Source organism: Solanum pennellii, chromosome 12 (assembly GCF_001406875.1).
Source record: "Solanum pennellii chromosome 12, SPENNV200".
Taxonomy (NCBI): domain Eukaryota; kingdom Viridiplantae; phylum Streptophyta; class Magnoliopsida; order Solanales; family Solanaceae; genus Solanum; species Solanum pennellii.
The window spans coordinates 7,551,615-7,569,210 of NC_028648.1; the positions used below are offsets into that span (position 1 = coordinate 7,551,615).

General features: G+C 41.1%; 1 pseudogene; it reads right to left on the reverse strand.

The window, feature by feature from the left end:
• Positions 1-789: 789 nt before the first annotated feature.
• On the reverse strand, positions 790-3,963 carry LOC107006987 (annotated as a pseudogene).
• Positions 3,964-17,596: the final 13,633 nt, after the last annotated feature.

The following is a 17,596-nucleotide window of genomic DNA, read 5'->3' on the forward strand; positions in this document are numbered from 1 at the left end:
TTTGAAAGGACCACAATAGATGAATAGAACAACTTATGTATTAGTGTTAAGTGAGCTAGTTCAGTTTCTAACTCTGCATGATTATTGCCCATCAAACCTACAAGTTAATCAGTTAAATTTTAGATAAACATAATAGAAAATCTTTCTCGTTCATTAGAAAGGCGAAATATGAAACGAATAAGATGGTTGTTTAAATCATGACACATATAGAAGGGATTCTAGATAAGAACTCAACTTAGAAACACACCAAGAATATTTTTTAGGCCTTAGTTGCATTTATTACAAGTATGACAATATTCTCCTGGTAGGCACCAAAATTGTCAAAATTGTTGATTTTGGGTTGTTCTTGACTTTGGAACAGGCGCGAACCATTGTCAGGGAGGGACTTATAAGGGAACAAAAAAGGATATGACACCTAAATCCACGAGGAAAACATAAGTTGTAAAATATATGAAAGCATGTTTTTGCCTTTCCATTTGAGAACCCCCTCCAGGTGTCAGGAGAGGCAATTAGTTTTTTCTACCAACTTTTATGAAGATACATACTCAGATATAAACAAAGCATATATATTCTTACACTGTAAAGTGATTTCATTCAAAATAGGAAGGCAATTCTCATTCATAAAAATGAATATCAACATTTATTCATTGTAAAAGCAGAAAGGGGAACTCATATATCAAGATTTATAATGATTCCATATGGTTAACTATGATAATGAACAACTCAAATAGTGCATTGGCTACATATTCCCTTGTTATTATTTGTTGGCATCTTATACTAATCTGGTAGCTCTCAAGATAACAGTGTTTAGCGCTCCTTCATTTTCTCTAGCTATCAGGCTATCTCATTTCAACCTCATTCTGACATCTCCCCTCAATCATGTCTATATCCATAACAATCACTTTGTTGCTTCCCCTTCAACACATCTGTCTGTATTCTGTCTCATGCGGTAAAATAATCCCTACAGAAAGTGCTCATTGTTCCCTCCTATAAAAACATCATAACGGTGAGATGCATTGAAAAGGAATAAGAAAATGAGAAAAGAACATGAATATTATAAATGTACTTTGAGAATCATTGCACAAGGTTGTTGATGCAAGTATAAACAACTCAACATCATTGATAAGAGTTCTCATCACCAAACCCTTGTTGTGAATGAACTCCACCAAATCAATATATCTCTCAGACCTACATATAATGAGAAATGCAAATCAATTTCTAGTAAAAACAATTATGGGCAAAGGGTGCACTTCTACTTTGCAACCCCTTTTTCAAATAGATATACATGGTAGAATCTGACCTTTTTCTCTCACTTCTGAAGAAATACAATCCTATATCTTCTTTACCCGAATAATAATTTTCGAATAAACTTGGCCAGATATTTCCTTGCGGAACTAGTTGAAGTTTAAGAGTATCAGGCAATAGTCCTGAGAGCTCATACACTTCACTTCTAACTATGCAAGGGGGATGAGCTTGGATATAACAATTGAATATCCCGGGTGCAAGTTTTAGAGAACCTAAGATGTCAACATTTCCCCTAAGATGAATAAGTATAAAATAAGAAAAAGTAATTATTATAGGCAAGCGAAGTTGAGTGGTGCAAATTCTTCAAGTAAAATAAGGATTTTCAATATATATGTAGTCTATAAAAATAATCAAAGGGAAGTTTCGATGCCTTTTGACGCAAAACGAAAGCATATTCGAGTTTCAAGGAAACAAAAAGATCCATGCAACACTTTTCCAGACAAAAAATCATAAAGAGAAAGTTTCACGTAAAGCTAAACATTGTTTTGCACTATAAATTTCATTAATTTACAAAACTGAAAAAAAAAATTAGAAACCAAGCAATGAATGGTTCACATATAACCTACTCAACTATAATTTCTTGTTTCCTACATCTGAAAACATGAAATTGCCATATTCCATAATACAATGATATAGAGTGGAAGCAACTTCAAATCCTCAAGGAATTTATACATAATAGGAATCAAGTATACTACCATTTTATTCAAAGTATCATTATGTCACGACTCACAACTATGTATGAGCAGAACTCTTTTTTCATAGTTAGCCATATATTCTGTCATTCCCTATTCATTTTTAGTGATACTAATGGCTTCTCTAGGTAACTATTAATTTTATGGGCAACCTAGCAAAAAAAGCTAGCATGCAAAAACAAAGATGAGCTAAATTTGTATATTTTTGAAGCTCAGTGTACCCTGTATTAACCTATGTTAGTAATTAATTTGCAGTTATGAAAGATACTTCCAAGAAGGAATTAGAGCAGGATCACAAGGGTGTGTCGTAGGTGAATTCATTATTTGACTCTCGTTCACAACATTGGGAGTCCTATGCTTAAGAATGATAGACGCATCCTGACCTAAAAACATGCTACATTAAATTGAATAGAACTATAGAAGTAAATTAGTTTTGCTATGAAAGCTTTACAAATATTGACAATGTAACAAAAATCATTTCGAAAAATAATATCAACATCGTTTAAAAAAATTAATTAGAGTATATGATGGAAAATAAATTTATGAAGAATAAAGGTATAAGAAGAGGAAAAAGGAAACCAAGTAAATGAATACAAAAGATGGTGGTGAACACTTAACCTTTAGGCTTTCTAAATTTTCGAGATTTGGTTGAGACAATTCTTGAGGGGACAAAATTTATTGGCGGTGATCCATAATTCTTTATACATGATGAAAAATCAAGTGCTTCTTCAACAGGTAGATATCTCTTTTTCCCGATCTGTACGTCTTTTTCCCAATTAATATGTTGCCTCTGAGGAAACTTATTATGTTTCTTTGGTTGCACAGTACTCTGACGAATCTTTATAGAGGCATGTAACTTGGATTCCTTAAAACTCTTATTTTCTAGTCCACGCGGTGAAAATATTACCCCCTTTTGAATATCACATTCTTCACAACACCATTCCACTGGTGCATCTTCCCTGTAGCCCAGAACGCAGTATCTGAAAGGAAGAGAAAAATAGACCTTTTTAGAACAAGAAGATGACTATGTGTGCATAAAAGATATACAAAATATTTTAAATAATTAAAGGCCACAACATGCTAATGAAAGAATAGATTATACTAATATATTCATTAGAACTAGTTCTACCTGTATGACTGTAGCAGGAACTAACAACCTACATATAAATGCTCCTGCTAATCAGATGATTATAGCAAGAGCTAGAAACCTACAACCTATGGATACTTAAGCCTTTAAAAATAAATTACCTTTTGAAACCTAAACTAAAAAAATTAGTGTATCCTTTAGGTGGATCCCAATATCCAATACTATTAGTATCCGATCGAAAATTGTAAAAAATGTCAGAAAGATTAGAAAACTCTAAGAAGTCCTTAATCTCCCTAAGTGGTAATATCACTTCAATTTAACCTTTTAATCCTATTACACTTTTCATTCCTATTTAAAATTCCAAAAAGGGGACAAAGTTGGTAATCTAACTAGAAATTTTCTTCGAGCGAAGTAGCCCCTGTGTGAAAAGATTTGTTTCTCCCTTAGAAAGGGCAAGTCAACCAAAATAGAAGGGGATTAGGACTGGGACAATGTTTAAAGTTTACGAAGAACATACACATATACATACATACATACATATACATACATACATACATGCATACATACATACATGCATGTATACCTACATACATAGGTACATATATACATACATACATACATATATATATCATGACTATCAACTCACCTGACTACCCGTTCATGTTTAAAAGATAGAGAAGACTTATGGTGCACGTCAACATTCTTCCACTGATAACATGTAATAATTGCTTCTTGAATACCTGAATCACTGCAAATTTCACAAGTTTTTTTCTGCAAGACAAGAAATTCAGAACCAAAATTACCATGTGAATATAATGAACAATGAGAAAACAGAATGTCATCAATCGCACAAAGGTAAATCTTAATAATCAAAATCATATTTTCATCCCCCTTTTCATTAGCTCACGTGTTTGTATATGTAATAAATCCACTTCCGCAATAGACATATATCCAATATATTCCAAGTATTATCCTCGACATCTTCTTTTGGACAAAAAAAGGGGGGGGGGGGTTAGAGCAATAAACACAACATGTTGGACTTAAAGCGTAAATCTTTATGCACAAAATAAATGTCTCCAGACTATTTGTCTATCTAAAACAATATGATTATATATTCTTTATAAAGCGGAAAAGAAAAAAACACACAACCATAATGCAATATGAATTGATGTTAAACTGCTTTCAACCTAAATTTCTAGCAAATTAGTAAGCTGACTTTGGAGTACAGAAAACATCCTTAGTACTGCAAGAAAACACAAGATCCTAATACAGGGCAAGTAAAGATTAAAAAAATTAGGACTTGGGACAATTGAACTGCACACAAAATCATTAGTAAAAAACACCTAACAAACTACAATGTATTGATTATTATTGCCTAATGGAAATAAAATCCAAGTTATTAATAGTTATGGGATGGTGATATCTATATATCTCTTAATGATATAGAAAATATTATTATAGATAAAACTTGTACATAATTCAAAATTTTTATAAAAGGAAACTATTAATAACAGATAGTATTAAATAAATAGTATTAAATAATATTAGTATTTACTGTATACTAATTCTAGTCCTATTAGGATTAGTATTCCTTAATCCTAGTCCTATTAGGATTAGTACTCCTTCCTATATCTCCTATATATATCTCCCATGTATTCCCTTATTAGGTTAACACTTCAATACAATCAATATTCCTTCATGGTATCAAGAGCCAGAAAACCTAGATCTTCTTTTCTCTAGGTTTTTTTTTCTCTCTTTAGGGCACCGATCGTTCCCTCTCTTCTCTTGGCGGAGGCAGCCATTACAACCGAGGTGGATCCTCTCGATTCACTTCCTTCTGGCGTTAAACTCCTTCTCAGGCATCTTCATGCCCTGATTCCCGAAAAATTATCAGACATAAATTACCCTACATGGAAAATCACCGTTCTTACAGCCCTTGAGGCCAATTACCTTCTCAAATACGTCGATGGAAGCACAGAACCGCCGCCGGCAGTCATCACCGCCACGGACAAATCAGAAAAAACCAATCCGGCCCATGCCGCCTGGAAAGCCGTGGATGGCCAGATCCGATCATGTTTGATTGCGGTCATCTCTCCCACGGTTCAGAAACACGTCCGATCCTACACAACTGCTTCAGCCCTGTGGACGGCCCTCGCAACACGCTATGCATCAATTTCCCACTCTCATATTTTTCAATTGCGTGATCGTCTCCACACAATTACCAAAGGCACGAAAACTATGGCGGAGTATTTAGACGAGGTCTCCACCATCATCACAGCCCTCGACACCGTGAACGAAATCATTCCCGAAAAAGATCTCGTCATGTGCGTCGTTCGGGGGCTCCCATCAGCTTACTCCTCCATTAAACAGGCGGTTCGCATCAGTCCAACGCCCGTTGACCTGGCTACTCTCTCCTCGTGGCTAAAAAGTGAAGAAATCAACGTGGATCTGGAGAGCAAACTTCTTCTCCGAGAAGCCGCTGTTATGGAGCCGGCCACCGCCCTCACCGCAAGCCAGAACTATCGCGGGGGGCGTGGTGGCGGCCGGCAGGGGAGCCGCGGCGGCTACGGCAGAAACAGCGGAGGCCGCGGGCGCGGCGGTCGGCAGGGCAGTCGTCCGCCGTACGACGGTCAGCAGCACGGCAGCAACAACAGCCTGCACTCCTTCGGCAGCGGCGGGCAGTCATCTTCCAGCGGCGGGCAGGGCACTTACGAGCGGGATCGTCCAACTTGTCAAATCTGTCAGAAAACAGGACACACCGCTGCTCGTTGCTGGTTTCGGTATGAGGAGAGCCGAAATAGTGATAACCGTGCCAATTATGCATCTCAAGCCGGCCCTTCCTCTGAATGGCTGTTGGATACTGGGGCCAACATGCACGTTACTTCTGATCTATCCAAGCTTAACGCTCCAAATCCATATCATGGCTCCAATGGTATTACTGTTGGCAACGGTGAGTCCCTTAATATTTCTCACACTGGCACGGGTACCATTAAAACCCCCACCGCTATCTTTCACCTAGGTAACCTTACCCACGTCCCTTCTATTAAATCCAATCTCCTTTCAGTTCACCAATTCACAAAAGACAATAATTGCTCACTCTTGTTCACCTCTAATGATTTTCAGATCCTAGACAATACTACCAAGAGGGTGATTTTTCAGGGCCCCTGTGAGCATGGTCTGTACGTTCTTCCTGGCACAAGTTCGTCTGCCCACCCAGTTTCAGAAAGCGTTCCTGTGGCTCCGGTGGCTCTTTCGGCTGATGGCCACAGTCTGTTGTGGCACAGTCGTCTGGGTCACCCGTCTACTCAAATAATAAATTCTTTAATGTCTCAATTAGGTTTTTCTTCCATTCATGTAAACAATTGTGACTCCTGTTCAATTGCTAAATCTCATAAATTACCTTTTACTTTATCTGAGAAGCGTACAACTGCACCTTTTCAACTTATTCATTCTGACCTATGGGGTCCTACTGCTGTTCCTTCATTTGCTGGTTTTCGCTATTATATTTGTTTTGTGGATGATTTTACAAAATACACTTGGTTGTACCCACTAAAACACAAATCACAGGCATACACCACCTTTGTCACTTTTGAAAAAATGGTCAAAACACAATTCAATTCTCATGTTAAACTTTTTCGAAGTGACAATGGAAAGGAATATGTCAATAACATCTTTGGCCAGTTTCTGCAATCCCTGGGAATTATACATCAAACCTCCTGTCCATACACTCCCGAACAGAATGGGGTGGCTGAGCGTAAGCATCGCCATCTCATTGAAACGGTGGTTACTCTTCTACATCAATCTCATCTCCCTGTCTCCTTTTGGGTAGAAGCTCTAGCCACCGCAAACTACCTCATTAACAGAATGCCCAGTCACACTCTCTCCAACAAATCACCCTATCAACTCCTTTACCAAGAACTTCCCAATTATACCAACCTCCGCGTCTTTGGGTGTCTTGCCTACCCTTGGCTACGCCCTCATATTACTCACAAATTACAACCCCGATCCCGTCCTTGTATTTTTTTGGGCTATCATCCTACCTCCAAGGGTTATCGCTGTCTTGACCCACAAACTCATAAAGTCTACATATCTCGTCATGTCAAATTTGTCGAAAATGAGTTTCCCTACGAGTCTATTTCCTCCTCCACAAATACATCATTCATTGGCGTCCTTCCCCTTTTTCCAACATACTCACAGGGTCCCTCACCACCTTCCCCCACACCTCCACCCACTACCCAACCACCCCTCATCACCCCTTCGACCGTCACCCACAATACACCCGCAACCACCACCCACACTCACAACCAACCCGAACCACCCCATACCCACAACATCTCCAGCCCGATCCGTTTTGGGTCCTTCCCGGCCACCCCCGAATCACCACCGCCCGTGCCACCCCCCAATACTCATCCCATGTTAACCCGTGGCAAAGCCGGTATCTTTAAACCCAAAACCTTTCAGGCTACCATACTACCAAATACACCCCTTCCCGATAGTGAACCAACAACCTACTCTGTTGCCTCAAAAAATGCTTATTGGCGTCATGCTATGGATGACGAGTTTAAGGCTTTGACTGATCAGAAAACTTGGGTTCTTGTACCTAAGCCCCATGGGCGGCACCCAGTGGGCTGTAAATGGGTGTACAAAATTAAACACAATGCAGATGGCAGTATTTCCAGGTACAAGGCTCGTTTGGTTGCTAAAGGCTACAATCAGGAGTATGGGCTTGATTACTCCGAGACATTCAGTCCTGTTATTCGGCAGGAAACCATTCGCCTGGTACTGTCACTCGCCGTGCGCAACAATTGGCTCATCAATCAGTTGGATGTTTCCAATGCTTTTCTTCATGGCATGCTTGATGAAACTATCTACATGACGCAACCACCGGGCTATGTTGATCCCCGCTTCCCTCAACATGTTTGCAAACTCCAGAAGTCTCTGTATGGGCTCAAGCAAGCCCCCCGTGCTTGGTACACACGTCTGAAAACGTTCCTCCAGGGACTCGGCTTCACGTGTTGCGTACACGACACGAGTCTGTTTACTCGACATTCAGCACACGGTACAGTCATTCTTCTTGTCTATGTAGATGATATCATTATTACAGGCTCTACTGCAGCTCTCATTCAGGATGTCACTCGAGCTATGCATACTACCTTCAAAATGAAGGACCTTGGCCCGTTACATTATTTTCTGGGAATGGAGGTTTCTCGGACAGGCAGCGGCTTGTTTCTTCATCAGTCAAAATATGCTCGAGATCTGTTGCAGAAAGCTGGACTGGAAAAATGCACCAGTCAACCAACACCGATGGCAGTCTCTTCGTCTACGAATGGAGCCGACACCCCCTTTGCCGATATCACCCACTTCCGCAGCCTCATTGGGGCTCTACAGTATCTGGCCATTACCCGTCCTGACATCCAGTTTGCTGTCAACCGAGTTGCTCAGCGCATGCATCAACCAAGTGAACATGATTACCATTGTCTAAAACGCATTCTCAGGTACATTTTTGGCACTCTTGGTCGTGGTTTACTCATTCGACCCGGGGACTTGGAGCTTCGGGGTTTCTCAGATTCAGATTGGGCGAATGATAAAAATGACAGAAAATCTACATCGGGGTTTCTCGTTTTTTTGGGGCCGAACCTGATCTCCTGGTGTACAAAAAAACAACCCAAGGTCTCTCGGTCCTCGACTGAAGCTGAATACCGCGCCCTTGCTCTTCTTGCTGCTGAGACCATGTGGGTCACATATATTCTTCGCGAACTCCGCGCCACTCACACTGTTCCTGCTCTCTATTGTGACAACAAATCAACCATCTGTGTGGCCAAGAATTCCGTCCTACACACCAGAATGAAGCATGTTGATACCGATTGTCTCTTTGTTCGCGATGAAGTTCAGGCCGGCACCATGACTGTGCAGTATGTACCCACTGAAGAACAACCGGCTGATATTCTCACCAAGCCTCTCCCGAGCCGACAGCACGATTACCTCAGTTCCAAGCTTCCGTTCGCTTCCGCTCAGCTCAGCTTGAGGGGGGATAATAACAGATAGTATTAAATAAATAGTATTAAATAATATTAGTATTTACTGTGTACTAATCCTAGTCCTATTAGGATTAGTACTCCTTAATCCTAGTCCTATTAGGATTAGTACTCCTTCCTATATCTCCTATATATATCTCCCATGTATTCCCTTATTAGGTTAACACTTCAATACAATCAATATTCCTTCAACTATACTAGACAAACTTACTTTGGAGTCTAGAACTTTAGTAGTCAGAATTGCCTATTCAAAGTATGTGCAATAACTTGGTGCTATTACAACCTATATTATTCATTTTTGGGTTCATCTCATCACAAAAATACTATTTCACATGTACTTCTCTTTTGTAAAGTACTACAACTCTTTTTTGATGCATGCATGGACTCTCAGGGCGGCACTGATCTTTGCTAGGCACGCTGCTCATTTCATTGGCTTATGGTAAACTCTATTTATGATTGAGGAACATTTGCTGATGAAGTCACAATTTCTATATTTTGAGTATATTTATGGACTTGTATCATATGTGATATTGAAGTTCCATAAATATCATGCTCGTGTCATGTTATATTTTGTAAAGTTCGTATTGTAACCTTGCATGGCTTTTTTATATCTTTATTTTTTTTTATTAACTTTCCAGTGAATGAATTACTCAATACTTTATGAAATGCTTTGCCTTTCTCTTATATGTACCTATCATTTTCATAAGTAGCATTAGAGATCTAGGATATTTTGATGATCATATATATAATTGAGAGTCTATACATACATTTAAGAAGTTAAATTTCATATGTGTCAAATAAGTAAGTGATGAGAAGGAAATGGAAGGGTTGAGTACTGATGATACCGTCCATTGAGTAAGATTATAAAGTGTTTGGTAGTAAGGAACTATACTCAAGAATGAAATTGAAAGTGTAATGAGGGGACATGGAGGAGGTATATAATGATTCAATGCGCTAGTGATATTGTTCGCTTTTGGGCCTACGCGCCCATGAATTTAAAATGTATCATTGTGGTGCCACTATATATCTCTCTCTGTGTGTGTGTGTCTCTCAACCAACTTAAACAAGCTAAGTATCGAGTTTTCTCAATCCTTTCAAAAGCTATTCAATAGAGTATTAATTTAAATTACGTTATGAACCTCTTAAGTATTTTAATTAGCTAATTGTGACGTCCCGCCACAATTCCAGCCAGATTTAGCATCCAAATGGGGAAGAAGGATCTAGAGTTGTGAAGAGGTTTGCGGAAGACTCTAGACCCTTCTAGATATTTGGAGAAGACTAGAGAATTCCCTAGAATTCTCTAGAATACTTTAGAACCTTTGGGAAGAGTTTGGCATATTCTAGAGAGTGTAGAATTCTCTAGAACATGGACTAAAGTGTAATTACTTTAGGGACTTGTAGAACAATATTTATTTACTCTTAGGCCATTAGAAAGTAGTATAAATAGGAGGGCCTCTCATTTGTAACTCATCCAAGAATCCAACCAAAGTTGTAAGCAAAGCTTCCAAGTTTAATACAAGCTCTCTTCCAAAGTCTTTCTAAGTCTGTCTTTGCATTCTCTTAGCGTTCCGAGTCTTAAAGGCTTACTTGAGCTTATAAGATCGTGAAAGAGTCGTGAGTAAGTTGTCGAGTGCCGCACGGAGTCTTAGCTAATACTCTAAGTCCGTGACAAAGTGGTATCAGAGCAGGTTGATCATAAGAGAATGACTAACGAAGGAGACGTTAACGACGCTAGCACCACCAACGTCCGCATGGATGGAGGAAAGAGGAACCGAAAGGGGAAGAAGCATCAGAAGGGAAATGAAGAAATGCTGCCCGAAATCACACCTAGCGAGGCACTAACATCTCACCCACCCTCGATTGTCGATGGAAGTGACGAAGAAATAGGCGAAGATGCCGTAGACGTCACTGCCGGAAAAGAATGGGTTGCAAGGGTAGAAGTGGAAAGACAAGCCGTTGAGATCTTAGGCCGGCGAGTGAATGCGACTGACAGCAAATTCAAAACCCTTGAGGACTTCACCCTTGAGGAGAATGAGAACATCCGAAAGGAGTTGGAGGGACGACAGCGGGCCGAGTTCGAAATGAAGGAGGCCATTACTTCCTTTGAGTATCGGTTCTTGGAAGCACTTAGCACGATCGAGGTGCTGAAGGCCGAGGTAAAAGCACTCAAGGAAGGTACAGAGGTTGGAGGATCCGCACCACTTGACCGGGAAAGGGAGGCCAGAGTTGAGGCTCCCAAGCCACCGATATTCAAAGGCGTCCGTGACGCCCAAGAGGTGGAGAACTTCCTATGGCACTTGGAGAACTACTTCAAGTGTAGCCGGGTGAGGAGTGATGAAAACAAGATCAACACTGCCGTGTTGTATCTTTCGGAGATGGCTATGTTATGGTGGAGACGCAAGGAGGCCGAGATCGGGAAGGGGACGTGCATCATCAACACGTGGGAACAATTCCGCGAGGAATTCAAGAAAGCCTTATTCCCTAACAACGTCGTGTACGAGGTGAAACGCAAGTTCCGGGAGTTGAAACAAACGGGAAGCATTCGGGCATATGTGAAGGAGTTCACAACTCTAACACTCCAAATTCCCAACCTCACGGACGAAGACATGCTGTTCCACTTCATGGACGGACTGCAAAATTGGGCCAAGACAGAGTTGGAGCGGCGCCAGGTCAAGACCATAGATGAAGCCATCACACAGGCCGAAGCCTTGACAGATTTCAAGCATGAACGTCACGACAAGGCGAAGGGCAAGGAGACGAGAAGTAGTCATGCTAAAGGTGGGGGAGACCGTGGTCGAGGCAAGGAACAACAGGTACACCCCAAGTAGCATGACAACCACAAACCGGACGGCAAGCGGTTTGGGCGTCAGAGCTACACAGAGAAGCAAACGCAGGCCAGCAAAGGAGATGGATGCTACATATGCAGAGGACCACACGGCTATGCCAGGTGCCCCGAGATGAAAAACCTTGGTGCCATCCTACGCGAACGGAAGGAGAAGGACGCACAAGAGCAAGGGCAGGACGCGGGTACGACGCAGTTGGGCATGGTTGGACTGTGCGGTGCGATAGCCAAGGAGACCGAGAAGCCAGGAGATTTCAGCACGCAGTATGTAGACATCTCCATCAATGGACAACAAGCTCGTGCTATGGTAGACTCCGGGGCTGAAGCAAACATTATGTCCAAGACGGCGGCAGAGAGGTTAAGGCTGAACATTGTTCCAAGCAACAACCGCCTCAAGAAGGTCAACGCCCCACCGACTCCCGTGTGCGGAGTCGCCCAAGGAGTAAGCATCACGTTGGGAAAGTGGCAAGGTAAAAGAAACTTTACCGTCGCTCCTTTAGACATATTTGATATCATCCACGGGCAAGAGTTCTTTCAGCGTTGCCACACTATGATCGACCCCTACCTCCAACAACTCATGGTCATGGAGCGGGAAGGGTCATGCATGGTACCTCTAGTTAAGGTGCCAAAGAAAGAAGGACATGCCCACTTATCGGCCATGCAGATTGTGAAAGGCCTAAAGAAAGGATCACCAACGTTCTTAGCCACCATTGCAAGTTCAGAAGAAGACCATGGTGCTATGGAGTCCTTGCCACCGATCATAGAGACTGTCCTTGAAAAAAACAAAGATGTGATGCCGTACGAGCTGCCAAAGACTCTACCTCCAAGGCGCGAGGTAGATCACAAGATAGAACTGTCGGAGCTAAGCCACCTGCACATGCACCTTACTGCATGGCTCCACCGAGTTAGAGGAGCTAAGGAAGAAATTGAAGGAGCTCCTCGAGGCCGGTCACATCCGTCCATCCAAGGAACCTTATGGCGCGCCAGTGCTGTTCCAGAAGAAGAAAGACGGGTCGTTACGCTTATGCATCGACTACCAGGCGCTCAATAAGGTTACGATCAAGAAAAAATATCCGATCCCACTGATTGCATACTTATTTGATCGTCTTGGACAGTCCAAGTACTTCACTAAGATGGATCTCCGAAAAGGCTACTATCAGGTGCGAATCGCAGAGGGAGATCAGCTAAAGACAGCGTGCGTAACTAGATACGGAGCATATGAGTGGTTGGTAATGCCTTAAAGCTTAACCAACACACCCGCCACCTTTTGCACGCTGATGAATGAGATTTTTCACCCTTACTTGGACCAGTTTGTGGTGGTGTACTTGGATGACATAGTCATCTATGGTAACACCTTAGAGGAACACGTGGAGCACTTGAGGAGGGTCTTCAAAATCTTGCGAGAGAACCAGCTCTACGTCAAGCGGGAAAAGTGCGAGCTCGCTCAGCCCAAAGTGCACATCTTAGGCCATATTATCAGCCAAGGCGAACTCCGGATGGACGAAGCAAAAATTAAGGCGATCCAAGAGTGGGAGGCGCCCACGAAGGTGACCGAGCTGCGATCATTCCTTGGACTTGCAAACTACTATCGCAGGTTCATTAGTGGTTACTCCGCTAAAGCCGCCCCACTAACCGAGCTATTGAAGAAGAATAAGTCGTGGGTGTGGAGCAAGGAGTGACAGGGAGCATTCGAAGGTCTCAAGGCTGCGGTAACAGAAGAACCAGTCTTGATGCTGCCCGACTTCTAAAAGACCTTCGAAATTCATACGGATGCCTCTGATTTGGCCATTGGGGGAGTCTTAATGCAAGAGAGACACCCAATAGCATTTGAAAGCCAAAAATTGAATGAAGCTGAATGACGGTACACAGTGCAAGAAAAGGAGACGACGGCGATTGTCTACGCACATGGAGACATTACCTATTAGGCTCCAAATTCGTGGTGAAGACCGACAATGTTGCCACTAGCTACTTTCAGTCTCAGAAAAAGATCACCCCAAAGCAAGCTAGATGGCAATATTTCTTAGCGTAATTCGACTACGTCTTGGAGTACAAACCAGGAAAAGGAAATGTCGTGGCCGACGCACTGAGCAGGAAGGCTGAGCTCGCTACCATCACCACAGCTCATTGTGACATCCAAGACGCAATCAAGGATGGCATGCAACACGATCCAGAAGCCAAGAAGCTGATGGAGTTGGCTGCCCAAGGCAAAACCAGGCGCTTTTGGGTAGAAAATGGCTTCTTGCTTACCACCAAATGAAGGGTTTATGTACCCAAATTCGGATCTATTAGGCGGCATAACATAAAAGAAAGCCACGACACACCGTGGGCCGGGCATCCAAGGAAGCGAAGAACGAGGGCGCTGATTGAGGCTCTTTACTTCTGGCTACGTATGCGGGATGACATTGAATTTTATGTGCAGACTTGTCTTGTGTGCCAATAGGACAAGGTGGAGCAGAGGCAACCAGGAGGACTGATAGAGCCACTACCCATAGCGGATCGTCCATGGGAAAGCGTAACCATGGACTTCATCACTTCTTTGCCGAAGTCCAACGGGTTTGGCACGATTATGGTCGTGGTAGACAGATTTTCAAAATATGCTACATTCATGCCTGCCACAGCTGGTTGCACAGCAAAGGAAGCCGCTCTATTGTTCTTCAACAATGTAGTGAAATATTGGGGGCTCCCGAGACATATCATCAGCGATCGAGACCCCAGTTTCACTGGGAACTTTTGGAATGAGCTCTTTGAAATTCTTGGAACGAAACTTCACTTTTCCACAAGTTTTCACTCGCAAACTGACGGCCAGACTGAACGCGTCAACGCCCTGTTAGGGTGCTATCTAAGGCACTATGTCAGTGCGCACCAAAAGGATTGGGCCAGACTCCTAGATATGGCACAATTTTCTTATAATTTGTAGAGGAGTGAATCCACAGGGCGCACACCATTCGAGTTGGCGACAGGTCAACAACCACAAACTCCACATTTATTGCCAACTACGTTTGAGGGGAAGAGTTTGGGTGCTTTCCATCTTGCCAAGGGATGGGAAGAGCAGCTTGACATTATCAAGTCCTACTTGGACAAGGCAGCTAAGAAGATGAAAAAGTTTGCCGACCGCAAGCGTCGTCCCACGGACTACAAAGAAGGCGACATGGTATTGATAAAATTCAATCCGAGGCAGTTTAAGGCACTAAGAGGCGTCCATCACAACTTAGTGCGTAAATATGAGGGTCCGTTCAAAATCATTGTCAAGTTGGGCAAAATTTCATACAAGTTGGAGTTACCTCCACACTTAAAGATCCACCCGGTCTTTCATGCGAGCGTGCTCAAGCCGTATCATGAAGATAAGGATGATCCCAGCCGAAACCAATTGCAACGGGCCCCCATCACTGTCACCGCCTCGCACGACCGAGAAATCGAAGCCATCATAGATTACCAAGCCAAACGGAAGCGAGGTCAACAAGCCAGTGCCATGTTCCTCGTGCATTGAAAGGGACAAACTCCAGAAGAAGCCACATGGGAGAAATATGAAGACTTGTGGCAATTCAAGGACAAGGTCCAGGATTTCTTGCAGCGATGCGTCGCGGTCGCCGCATCATTAGGTGGGGGAGAGTGTGACGGCCCGCCACAATTCCAGCCAGATTTAGCATCCAAATGGGGCAGAAGGATCTAGAGTTGTGAAGAGGTTTGCGGAAGACTCTAGACCCTTCTAGATCTTTGGAGAAGACTAGAGAATTCCCTAGAATTCTCTAGAATACTTTAGAACCTTTTGGAAGAGTTTGGCATATTCTAGAGTGTAGAATTCGCTAGAACATGGACTAAAGTGTAATTACTTTAGGGACTTGTAGAACAATATTTATTTACTCTTAGGCCCTTAGGAAGTAGTATAAATAGGAAGGCCTCTCATTTGTAACTCATCCAAGAATCCAACCAAAGTTGTAAGCAAAGCTTCCAAGTTTAATACAAGATCTCTTCCAAAGTCTTTCTAAGTCTGTCTTTGCATTCTCTTAGCGTTCCGAGTCTTAAAGGCTTACTTGAGCTTACAAGATCGTGAAAGAGTCGTGAGTAAGTTGTCGAGTGCTGCACGGAGTCTTAGCTAATACTCTAAGTCCATGACATAATGCTCTATCAATTTTGAACAATAAGTATATTTTGCAATAAATTCAAAATGATGAAATGACAATTATCAATTTTTTTATAGCACACATTTTTGCCAAATATCCTTTAATTTCAACTCAAAATTGGAAAAAGACATTTCAAAATGCTACACGAAAGATAGGTTTTGGCAACAGTGATTCAAGTCATACAACCCCAGCTCCTCCTCCCCCCAAAAAAATAGAAAAATTCTACAAGTCATCTTTAAGGAAAGAAAAAAAACGCTATAAAAATTAAAACAACTGTTGAATCGCATAAACAATAGCTATGGAAAAATACAAACATTAGTTGTTTTACCATGTTGGGATGATGAATGCTGTTTGGTTCCTTTTGCATTGAAGAATGAGTGGTCATCTGAGTTATACGGCGGCGCACCGACAAACAAAGAAAAAAGGTCCCAAACGGTCCTACTCAACACACAATTTGCACGTTTTGCTATTATTTTCTACTCCTGTGTATTTTTACATATGAATCTGAAATATTCAGGTATAATTATTTTACCAGACTATCTCAATCAATTAATATATAGTGGAGTATCAGATTTTGAAAAATAATTTGGTCAATGAAGAATTAATGTTAAAATTAAGACAGAAAAATGTAATTGTTTTTCTTTATTTGTTAAAAGTGAAAAAATAATTTAAAAAAAAGTTATTTATGGCATATTAATTTTGACATTTTAGCTATAAATATGAGGAGTTTATGTATTTTATATGTTATTATAAAATTGTTGATTTATATGATTAAGAAGTCAGAGCCAAAACTCATTATGAGGAAATAGTTAGGGTGTGTTTGGAATTAAAAAAAAAATACTCCACAAAAAATATTTTATTAAAAATTCATACACATAATTGGTCATATCAACGATTTAATGAAATGGTCTTCATATATCATCATAGTTGTCCTACTCAATTGTCGTTGTTGTATCAAATTGGACCCATACAATCCTCATTCATATTTCAATCTCAGATTTACGTGGTCCACATCAATATATCATATTTCAATCTTCAATGCTTCACAAATCAACTCCATAACATCAGATATGAGAAAATAACTCGGTGAGAAAAATACTTGATCAAGAATTTCAATTATATACATAGATAGAACATGTTCTTAGGTGTATAACTAGCACAAGCGCATCAATAATGCATAAATTCAATTCCTAACTCATATCAAGACACGACATGAAAATCAAAGCTAATCCAACATTTTAAGTATTTTTCTTTACTAGTCTTTGGTAACGTGCGTTGCACGTTTGTCCCTTACCATATTATAAAATTTGTACATTATTCACTTTATTTTCTTAGCTATTTATTACATATTATTTTTGTAAATACAATAGATCTTATGTGTGGACTAATGTGTTTATATATAGAGCTTAATAATGAAAAAATGATTTCAAATATAATTTGTTAGTCAAAAATATTTTTTTATAAACTAAATATAGGTTTATCTATAAACTACGGGTGTACATAACCGGGTTGGT